Source organism: Silene latifolia, chromosome X, assembly GCF_048544455.1.
Source record: "Silene latifolia isolate original U9 population chromosome X, ASM4854445v1, whole genome shotgun sequence".
Classification (NCBI taxonomy): Eukaryota; Viridiplantae; Streptophyta; class Magnoliopsida; order Caryophyllales; family Caryophyllaceae; genus Silene; species Silene latifolia.
Genome location: NC_133537.1, coordinates 14,912,307 through 14,924,850, shown reverse-complemented (window position 1 = coordinate 14,924,850; position 12,544 = coordinate 14,912,307). Strand labels below are relative to the sequence as shown.

The 12,544-nt window shown below is 30.7% G+C and overlaps 1 long non-coding RNA gene across 1 annotated transcript; it reads right to left on the bottom strand.

Annotated features, from left to right (window-relative positions):
- Positions 1-470: 470 nt before the first annotated feature.
- On the bottom strand, positions 471-1,018 carry LOC141621244 (uncharacterized). Its single transcript, XR_012532165.1, has 3 exons — positions 867-1,018; positions 620-703; positions 471-520 (listed from the first exon to the last, which is right to left on the bottom strand). It is a non-coding gene; the product is annotated as an uncharacterized LOC141621244 (long non-coding RNA).
- Positions 1,019-12,544: the final 11,526 nt, after the last annotated feature.

Genomic DNA, 12,544 nt, shown 5'->3' with positions numbered 1-12,544 from the left:
AAAAGTTAGACATTCTGAAAACTAAAGTCATATAATGTATAACTCTAGTCATAGAATGTATAACTCTGGCCATAAAATGTATAACTCTAGGCATATACTGTATAACTCTAGATATATATTGTATAAATCCAGGTATAAAATATATAACTCTAGGCATATATTGTATAACTCTAGGCATATAAACTAAATAGAAGTAGAGTTATACATATAACTCTAGAGGAGTTGGTCACAGAATCAGAAGAGCTATACATCTAGTAACCAGAGTTATACATATTGAGTACTAAAGTTATACATCTAGTAACCAGAGTTATACATCTAGTAACCAGAGTTATACATATTGAGTACTAAAGTTATACATCTAGTACCCAGAGTTATACATCTAGTAACCAGAGTTATACATATTGAGTACTAAAGTTATACATCTAGTACCCAGAGTTATACATCTAGTAACGTATAAATAAAAATCGAAACTTTTAACCTGGATATCAAGTCCCTTGTCAATACTTTCTACAACATCCATCTGTAGATGACAAACAATTGGGATTAAAATTATGCATATATTTAATTGAAGTTATACATCATTCTATAAGAGTTATACCAACAAGACGAGATTTTTTACCTTTGATTCAGATTTCTTGGAAGTTTTCTTGGCATTTTTCTTGGCAAAAACCATTGTTAATTATCAAATGAACTCGTATTTGATCTGCACAACCATAATTAACAATTAAACAAATCAACATCAACAAACCCATAATTGAAAATTGAAAATTGAAAAATCAAATGAACTCTTTTTATGATAGTTTAACAAAGGCAATAATTAACAAAAAACAAAGTACAAATCACTAAATAAGGAATGGAAAAAATACCTTATAAAAAAATGGAGACAGGCGAGTTTGCAGGCGAGTTGGAATTAATTGGTAGTGATGAAAATGGCGTCTGTTGAGTTGGAATTAATTGGTAGTGATGAAAATGGAGTTATCAGCAATGTGAAGAAAGAAAAGGAAGACGAAATGACAGGAAATAGAGGGAAAAAAAACCGCAAGTTGTTTTGAATTATGTGGAAATTGAGGAGGGAAATGATGACGGACTGATGGACATAACACTATAGCATGCATGGGTTAGTGGTAAGAGGAGAGAGGTAAATAAAAAATATTAGTTGAGTGGGGTTTTACTGCGCAATCTTGGCCATTGGTTTGCTTGATCCAACAGCCCACATTAGGACTTACGGACTTAATATGATATAATGGCCTTAGTTGATCTCTTCTCTCTCTCTCTCTCTCTCTCTCTCTCTCTCTCTCTCTCTCTCTCTCTCTCTCTCTCTCTCTCTCTATATATATATATATATATATATATATATATATATATATATATATATATATATATATATATTAAGTCCATTATATATATTAAGTCCATAAGTTCTATTATGAACCATTGGATGGAGGGAGATGGAGGGATGAGATGAACTCACCAAAAGGTGGTTAAAAGCCTAATAAACACACTTCACTAATCCACCTAATTAAACACTAATTTGCTATATATTTGTTTCCACTCACTCATTTCTCTCTCATCTCACACATTTCACCCACCTCCTCTCTAAAACCCCAAAAAATAAAAAAAACCCAAAAAATCCAAATAAATAAAAAAAACCCAAAAAATCCAAATAAATAAAAAAAACCCAAAAATAAAAAAACCCAAAAAATCGAAATAAATAAAAAACCCAAAAAATCCAAATAAATAAAAAAACCCAAATAAATCATTCATTCCTCTCTTCCTCATTCACCACCACCCACCGCTATCCCACCCGACACCACCACCGCCCATCCCCACCGCCACCCACCTCCACCACCGCCGTCGGTAAATTCCATAAACTCGTTTTTTTTTTCCAGATTTTGCGTCTCGGTTATTTTCGTCACTTTTTTTTTTTTAAAGATTTTGTGTTAAATTTGTTGTTTGGGGTCGGTTTATTTTATTTGTTAATTTTTGTTGGTTTTTGTTGTTACTCATTCTTTTCAAATATCTTTTTGTTATACTTTTTTTTTTAAAAAATTTCGGGTTTTAAATATTGTTTTTTTTGGTGATATACTTTTTTATTTTTACAAATGTCGTTTCTTTAAAATTCGTCTAATTATATAAATTTTTCAGTTTTACTATTTAAATTTAAATGTATATTTATTTATTTTTTTCTCAAATTTCAATGTTTATAACTCCAACCTCTTGTTTTATAAAATTATTTAAAATTATGTAAAACTTCAATCAACATTATGTATAACTTCACTGACATTATGTATAACTTTAATTTACATTATGTACAACTTCAATGATATTGTGTGCAACTTCACCGATATTATGTATAACTTCAATGAACATTATGTATAACTTCACTGATATTATGTATAACTTCACTGACATTATGTATAACTCCACTGACATTATGTATAACTTTAACTTACATTATGTACAACAATTACATTGTGTTAGTTTCAAATCTTAATTACATTTAGACAAAAGTTATATTATTATGGATTAAAGTTACACGATTTTTGGACTAAAATTATACAAAAAAGGACTAAAGTTATACAAAAACAGACTAAAGTTATACAATATGGACTAAAGTTATACAAAAATGGACTAAAGTTATACAAAAACAGTCTAAAGTTATACAAAAATGGACTAAAGTTATACAAAAATGACTAAAGTTATACTATTATAGACTAAAGTTATACAGAAAAGGATTAAAGTTATACAAAAAAGGACTAAAAGTTATACTATTATGGACTAAAGTTATCCAAAAAATGACTAAAGTTATACTATTACAGACTAAAGTTATACAAAATATGTACAACTTCAAAGACATTTTGTACAACTTCAATCAACATTAAGTATAACTTCACTGACATTATATATAACTTCAATCCACATTGTGTGCAACTTCAATGACATTGTGTTCAACTTTACTGTTATTATGAATAACTTTAGTGCATATTTGTATAACTTTAGTCCAAATTTGTATAACTTTAAGTCCAAATAACTCTAGTCCATAAAGTGACATTATTTAGTCCAAAATTGTGCATCTTTAGTCCAAAAATGAAGAGAAATGAGAAGAATAAGAGATTTAATATTTTAAGCGTATAACTTTAGTCCAAAATTGTATAACTTTAGTCCAAAATTGTATAACTTTAGTCCAAAATTGTATAAATTTAGTCCAAAATTGTATAACTTTAGTCCAAAATTGTATAACTTTAATGCACGCAGTGTATAACTTTAATAGACAAGATGTATAATTTTAATGCACCCAGTGTATAACTTTAATAGACAAGATGTAGAACTTTAGTCCAAAATTTGTGTAACTTCAATTTATACAATGTATAACTTTAGTAGTTAATAGTATAACTTTATTTTGATTATTGTATAACTTCAGCTCAAAATATGAAACTTGAAAAATAACAAATTAGAAATTAAAAACAACAAAGATAAAAAAATTAGAAAATACAATACAATAATAAATAATCTAGCAAAAAAATATAGTGGACTGAAAAAAGTAGATCTGAAAAAAAAAAATAAAAAAAAAAATCAAACTTTAATAAAAGAAAAAACCTAAATCCAAACCAACAATACTAGAAAAACAAAAATCCTTATCTAAAAAAAACCATAATATGTAAACACTGAAAAAAGGCCAAAAAAAATAATGAAAAAAAAAACCGAAAGACATCCCACAAACCAAATTCTCAAAAAAAATAATAGTGTAACCAAACTCTCAAAAACCAATATGTATAACTTTAGGCATAAAAATTGTAACTTTAATGTTTCAGGGGTAAAACTTTAGTCGTAAATAGTGTAACTTTAATGTTTCAAGGGTATAACTTTAGTCATCAAATGTATAACTTTAGTCGTAAATAGTATAACTTTAATGTTTTAAGTGTATAACTTTAGTCGTAAATAGTATAAATTTTATAAAAACCAAATAAATATGAAAAATCATAATTAATCAACAAATATTAAATCTGAAAAAATTAAATAACAACCACGACTTTAGTCGTAAATAGTATAACTTTAATATGCCAAGGGTATAACTTTAGTCGTAAATAGTATAACTTTAGAGGTTAATAGTATAATTTTATTTTAATTATTGTATAACTTTAGCACAAAAAAACTTGAAAAATAACAAATAACCAAATACCAAATTCCAAATACCAAATACCAATAATAAAAACCAAATAACAATAATAACAATAACAAAACAAAAAACCAAATAACAATCACAAAACAAAAAACCAAATAATAACAATCAAAATTAATTTCCTATATAGATCTGAAAATTAAAAAGAAGAAAAACCGTAAAACTAACCAAAACTAGATCTACAATAAAAAACCAAATAACAATGACAAAAACTAAATAACAATAATAAAAAAACCAAATAACAATAACAATAACAAAAAACCAAATAACAATATTAAAACCAAATAACCAAATACCAAATAACAATAATAAAAAACAATAAACAAAACAAAAACAATAAAAACTCAAATAAACACACTGATTGCAAACCCAACAAATAGAGAAAAAAAACAAAAAAAAGAGAGACGAAAAAGGGAGCGGGTGGTGCCGAGAGGGAGGTGCGGGTGGTGACGGCTGATGAGGAGAGGCGGAGGGAGACGAAAAAGGAGTCAAGCGGCGGTGGTTCGCAGTGATGGAGGGGATCCGCGGTTGTCAGTGAAAAAAAAAAAAAAAGGAGGAGAGGAAGGAGAAGAGGCGGGCGAGGGTCATTGTTTGAAATGGTGGAGGTCGAAATGGTGGCGGTTCTGGAGGTGTTGACGTCGTATGGTGGGTGTGGTGTCGGTTGGTGGTGTGGCGTGTTGGGTGTGGTGTCGGGATGAGGAAGGAGGGTGTCGGTGTGTGGCGAGGAGGAGGGAGGAAGGGACAAGATGGTGGTGGGGTCTGGTCGGTGTGTCGGCTGGGGTGGCAGTGATAGTGTGGTGGTGGGGGTCGGGTGGTGGTGGGGTGGTGGTGGGTCGGGTGTGGTGGAGTGATTTTTTTGGTTTTATTTTAGTTTGGGTTTTTTTTTATCAGTTTGGTTTTTTTTTTTTTTTGTTTAGAGAGGGTGGGAAGAAAATGAGAGAGAAAGAGTGAATGTGAGAAATGAGAGAGGATGAGTGAATGAGGAAGTGAGTTGGGAGATTAGAATGGTGGAAGAGTTATACAAAATTAGGAGGAGTTATACATAATTAGGGAGGGAGATTAGGGAGGGAGATTTATGGCCGTCCATTGAGATGTAATCTCATCCCTCCATTCCCGCCCTTATAAGGACTTAGGGACTCAATATAGATGAAGGCCTTACTAGAACCCTTCTCTCTCTCTCTCTCTCTCTCTCTCTCTCTCTCTCTCTCTCTCTCTCTATATATATATATATATATATATATATATATATATATATATATATATATATATATATATATATATATATATATATATATATATATATATATATATATAGGAAGGATCAACTAAGGCCAAATATATATTTGAGTCCATAAGTTCTATTATGAGCCATTAGATGGAGGGAGATGGAGGGATGAGATGAATCCACCCAAAGTCATTATAGAAGCTAATTACCACACTTTACTAATCCACCCTAATTAACCACTAATTTACTATATATTTGTTTTCTACCCACCCATTTCTCTCTCATCTCACACATTTCATTCTTCTCTTCTCTCAAAACCTCAAAAAAAAAACCCAAAAAATCCAAATAAATAAAAAAACCCCAAAAAATCCAAATAAATAAAAAAACCCAAAAAATCCAAATAAATCAAAAAACCCAAATAAATCACCCACTCCTCTCATCTTCATTCACCACCACCCACCACCACCCCACCCGACACCAACTAACCACCCACCACCCCCACCGCCGCCACCCCACCGCCGCCGCCACACCGCCGCTGACTCGGATTTTTTTTTTTTTTTTTTCAACTCGTTTTTTTTTTTTCAACTCGTTTTTTTGTTTGAGTTGTTTTTTCCATTCATTATTTTTTTTGTCTTTTATTTTATTCTAGTTGTCTTTTATTTTGTTAGTTCTCATTTTTTATTCATTTTCTTAAATCTCTTCTTGTTATACGTTTTTTTAAAGATTTCGTGTTTTAAATCTCGTTTTTTTTTGTGAGATAATTTTTTTTCATCTAAGACAAAAATGGACTAAAGTTATACAAAAATGAACCAAAGTTATACAAAAATAGACCAAAGTTATAAAAAAAAAGACTAAAGTTATACAAAAATTGGACTAAAGTTATACAAAAAATTGGACTAAAGTTATACAAAAATGAACCAAAGTTATATAAAAATGAATCAAAGTTATACAAAAATGGACCAAAGTTATACAAAAATGGACTAAAGTTATACAAATATGGATTAAAGTTATACAAATATGGGCTAAAGTTATACAAATAAGGACTAAAGTTATACAAAAATGGACCAAAGTTATACAAAAATGAACCAAAGTTATACTAAAGTCCATTTTTGTATAACTTTGGTTCATTTTTGTATAACTTTGGTTCATTTTTGTATAACTTTGGTTCATTTTTGTATAACTTTGGTCCAATTTTTTGTATAACTTTAGTCCATTTTTTGTATAACTTTGGTTCATTTTTGTATAACTTTGGTCTATTTTTGTATAACTTTGGTTCATTTTTGTATAACTTTGGTTCATTTTTGTATAACTTTAGTCCAATTTTTTGTATAACTTTAGTCCATTTTTGTATAACTTTGGTTCATTTTTGTATAACTTTGGTTCGTTTTTGTATAACTTTGGTTCATTTTTGTATAACTTTAGTCCAATTTTTTTTATAACTTTGGTCCAATTTTTTGTATAACTTTAGTCCAACTTTTGTATAACTTTCGTCTTTTTTTGTATAACTTTGGTCTATTTTTGTATAACTTTGGTTCATTTTTGTATAACTTTAGTCCATTTTTGTATAACTTTGGTTCATTTTTGTATAACTTTGGTTCATTTTTGTATAACTTTAGTCCAATTTTTGTATAACTTTGGTTAATTTTAGTATAACTTTAGTCCATTTTTATATAACTTTGGTTCATTTTTGTATAACTTTGGTTCATTTTTGTATAACTTTAATCTAATTTTTTGTATAACTTTAATCCTTATTTGTATAACTTCAGTCATTTTTTGTATAACTTTAGTCCAAATTTGTATAACTTTAGAACTATAAATTCAAATTTGAAACAACACACACAATAAAAAAAACTTCAATAACAATAATAAAAAATTAACCAATAATGAAAAAAAAAACAAATAACAAAAAAAAACCAAAACCAAACCAAACAAAAAAACCAACAAAACAAACTTGAATGGTTGTATAACTTCAATTTATACAATGTATAACTTTAGATGTTAATAGTGTAACTTTAATGTAAAAAGTGTATAACTTTAGTCATAAAATGTATAACTTTAATGTTTTAAGTGTATAACCAACAAAAAATTAATAACCAACAAAAATTAAAAACCAAATAACAATATGTATAACTTTAGTCATAAAAATTGTAACTTTAATGTTTCAAGGGTATAACTTTAGTCATAAAATGTATAACTTTAGTCATAAAATGTATAACTTTAGTCATAAAATGTATAACTTTTGTCGTAAATAGTATAACTTTAATGTTTAAAGGGTATAACTTTAGTCGTAAATTGTATAACTTTAATGTTTTAAGTGTACAACTTTAGTCGTAAATAGTATAACTTTTATAAAAACCAAATAAATATGAAAAATCGTAATTAATCAACAAATATTAGATCTAAAAAAAAATACATAACAAGACGAATTTACAAGACGAGATTTAAAAAAATAAATATAAGACGAGATTAAAACGAGAAAAGCAAGGGCATCTCTAGACTCTAGTGTCTACTCACCACAACCACCAAACAAACATATAACAAGACAAGGATTTGAATAAACAAATCTTAAAAGAAAAAGGAAAAAAAATTGAAAACAAGAACAACGTATAACCCACCATTTAAAAAAAAAAAAAAAAAAAAAAAATCAAACGAACAGAGAAACAAAACAAGAAACAAGAAACAAAACAGAAGCCGGCGTCGAGTTGGTGGGAGTTTGATGAAGAGAGCATGTTGTTCGTGGAGAGGAGGGTTGCGAGGCGAGATCTGGACGGCTGTGGATGAGTGCGGCGGTGGCAGGTGGTGTGGTATGGTGGGTGTGGTGTCGGTTGGTGGTGTGGCGTGTTGGGTGTCGTGTCGGGATGAGGAAGGAGGGTGTCGGTGTGTGGCGAGGAGGGAGGAAGGGACAAGATGGTGGTGGGGTCTGGTCGGTGTGTCGGCTGGGGTGGCAGTGATAGGGTGGTGGTGGGGGTCGGTTGGTGGTGGGGTGGTGGTGGGTCGGGTGTGTGGAGTGATTTTTTTGGTTTTATTTTAGTTTGGGTTTTTTTTTTATCAGTTTGGTTTTTTTTTTTTGTTTAGAGAGGGTGGGAAGAAAATGAGAGAGAAAGAGTGAATGTGAGAAATGAGAGAGGATGAGTGAATGAGGAAGTGAGTTGGGAGATTAGAATGATGGAAGAGTTGTACAAAATTAGGTGGAGTTGTACAGAATTAGGGAGGGAGATTAGAGAGGTTCATTTGTGACCATTGAATGAGATGTAATCTCATCCCTCCATCCCTTCCATCCAAAGGCCCTTATAAGGACTTAGGGACTTATTAGATGTAGTGGCCTTACTAGAACCCTTCTATATATATAGTATTAAGATCAAATGAGTCCTCCTCTTACATGTGAGTCCATAAATCCTCTTGAGGACCATTGGATGAGGGAGATGAAGGGCAAGGATTGAAAGCAAAAAAAAAGGAGATTAATCCTAATTAAACCCTCTCCCTCTCTACTTTTACTAACCCACATTAATCAAACATTAATCTACTATATATAATTTATTTTTACACTCCCTTCTCTCTCCTTCACATAATTCATTTCTCTACTCCCTCTCTAAAAACCCAAATTAATTCAAAACCTAAATATAATCTCATCCTAACAAAAAAAAAACCCAATTAATTCACCATCCACCACCACCCACCTACCCCATCACCGGCCACCACCTCCACGCACCATCCTACGCCCACCCGCGTTATCCCCACCTCCCCCACACACCACCTATGCCCACGCACCACCACCCGCGTCACCACCAACATAGACCCACACCTCCACTGCCGGTATCACCACCACCCGACCACCCTCCTCCACACGTCACCACCAGATCTGGCGCCTCACTCCCCTGCTTCACGCCCCACCGCCGCCACTGCCGCCCCTCTTTCTTCCACTTCTCATTGTTTTTTTTTTTTCCAGATCTGTTTCTCTTTGTTTTTTTTTCTTCTTCTCTCACGCCTCCTGTTTCTCTTTATTTGTTTTTTTAAATTTATTGTTGTTGGTCATATGGTAACACCCACAAGATCTACACTTTCTTTTTCTATTTTCTTTAGCAAATTTTGATATGTGGGTGTTTTTTTCTTTTTCTTCTCTCCCCTGTTTCGAAATTGTTAATCTTTTTTTTTTTTTCATTTCCCAGATTTCGTTTATGATTTTTGTTATTCTATTGTTTTGTTTTGTTATTTTTCTTATTTTTTCTCCTGCGATTTTCACCTTTTTTTTCTTTTTTTTCGCTTGTTTCTTATTTTGTTTTGTTGGTGATGTTGTTGAATGTGTTGGTGACTCGATTTTTTCAAATCTCGTTTCACATTTTTTCTTTTGTGTATTTTTGTTTTATTTTGTTTCTGATTTTGTTTTTTAAATTTGGGAATTAGTGTGGTTGTTGGTGTTTTTGGTGTCCTAGATCTATTTATTTTTCTCATATTCTCTTTATTTGTTAATTTTTATCTTCTATTGAAATTAACATTACACTTATTTCTATTAAAATTATAATTATATTCATTAAAGTTACACTTTTATCTATTACAATTACACTTTTTTCTATTAAAGTTATACTTTTTTTATTAAAGTTACATTTTTCTCTATTATTAAAGTTACAATTTTTTCTGTTAAAATTATACTTTTTTTGGTTAAAATTACAATTTTTACTACTAAAATTACTCTTTTTCCTGCTAGAATTACACTTTTTTCTGCTGAAATTACACTTTCTGTTAGAATTAGTCTTTTTTCTGCTAAAATTACTTTTTTTCTGCTAGAATTACTCTTTTTCTGATAGAATTACTCTTTTTTCTGCTAAAATTACACTTTTTCTGCTAGAATTACACTTACTATTGGACAAATGTTACACTCTCAATGGACTTGGTTATATTCTCATTGGACTAATGTTACACTCTCAATGGACTAAAATTACATTCTCAGTGTACTGAAATTACACTTTCCTGGACTAAAATTACATTCTCCTGAACTAAAATAACAATCTCATTGGACTGAAATTACACTAAAATAACAATCTCATTGGACTGAAATTACACTTTCCTGGACTAAAATAACACTTTTTGTCGTTAAAATAACACTTGTAAAATGCTAAAATTACAATAACTTGTGATAAAATTACAAAAATTCAAAATATTATTCGTCAAAATCACTCGAAAAAGACTGAAGTTAAACTTGTAAAACGCAAAATTCTCGTAAACATTCCTTAAAATTATACTTTTTGATGTTAGAATTACATTCGTAAAATCCTAAAATGTCGAAAATTTGTCTCGAAAAAAAAACGAAAAAAACCGAAACAGGAAAAATGTTAACAAAATTTTCATAAACTTTGAAGTATAAGACAAAAGATGGTGTTAATTGTGTATGATAATGAATTAGTGAATGTATTACTAAAACTAGAGAGAGAAGTGAATTAATTATTGTTAAGTGTGTTTCTTGCTTTCAATCTCAACCTTCCACCATGCATGATCTAAGGATATGGGAGGGACTTATGGACTCAAAACATATGAAGGACTTATAAGAACTTTACTATATATATATATATATATATATATATATATATATATATATATATATATATATATATATATATATATATATATATATATATATATATATATATATATATATATATATATATATATATATGTGTGTGTGTGTGTGTGTGTGTATATATAAGTGGGATCAATTGAGTCCCTCTTAAAACATTGAGTCCTTAAATCCCCATATGAGGCATTGGATTGTTGAGATTGATGGTTGAGATTAAGAGTAAAAAAAATAAAGAAAACTATTAAAACATGGGTAGCTTATTTTCCTCTCTCATCTAGACTCTTCCTAGCCTCACTTTACTCTCTCATCATTCATTTATACTCATCTTCTCTCTCTCATCATTGATTTTTAAAAGTGAAAATTATTACTTATTACTACCTAGTATTTACCGTATTTTGCAAACTACCACCTAGTATTTCGTTTATTACAAACAACCACCTACTTTGCACTGTAGAATCCTACCGTATACCATTCCCGATTATGATTAACTTAATTTCTGGACTCATTAAATGAATAAACTATAACGTGACTAAAATGCCCTTAATTTCACACATTCCAAACACTCGGCTACCAATTAGATAAACAAAATCAAACTCAAATCCCGAAATACAATAAAAAATCTAATCATCTTAGAAGAGTCAAAAATCCAACAATCATAACTCATCTTTTAAGAGAACCATCCATCTTACATAATCTCAAAGATCAATTTCTATGAATATTAAGTTAAACTGCTATAAACATTCCACATTATACAACTCCACCATCGCTTTTCTCCTTCCAATTCGGTCACATTCATCACCACTAACTTGTTGCCACCATCACCCCCAGGCCCGAACCCACGAAATACCCTATCCTACCCACAAAAACCATAGATCTAAGATTTTCGTGGGTGATGGAGACGATTGATGGGGTTGGGTTGTTTGAGTTGTGGGGTGGTGTGGTGAATAATGAAGATAGTGGGGATTGATGGATGCCGTGGGTGATGGAGACGATTTATAAATTTTGTGGGTGGTGTAATAGTGATGAGTTGATGACAACTTAAAGGTCGACTAGTGGCGACAGTGGCAGATCTAGGGATGCGATGAAATGGTGGGTTTGGGTTGACAATACGGAGGATGGTAGTGAGGCGGTGGTTAGAAAATGGTCCGTTGATGATGACAATGATATGAAGAATAGTTGGAGTGTTGATTTTGGAATTTGATGATTTTTTTTTTACTGCCAATTGATGATGATGATGTATAGGGGTGTTGGTGTGACTGATGAATGGTGGTGTTTTTATCTTTTAATTTTTGATGGAGCTTTAGTAAGGGTATTCTGGTCTTTTTATAGTTTATTAACTTAATGAGTCGGGATTTATGAAAAATCATGTTCGGGACCGAAATACGGTGGTAGATGGGATATTTAGTGTGTATTGTAGGTGGTAATTTGTAATAAACAAAATACATGGTGGTAACTTGTAAAATACAGTAAATACTAGGTGGTTAATAACAATTTTCACTTTTTAAAACTTTTAGACCAAAACTCACTCTCCCTCATTTTTTCTACTCCACTATATTCCCGTATAAAATTG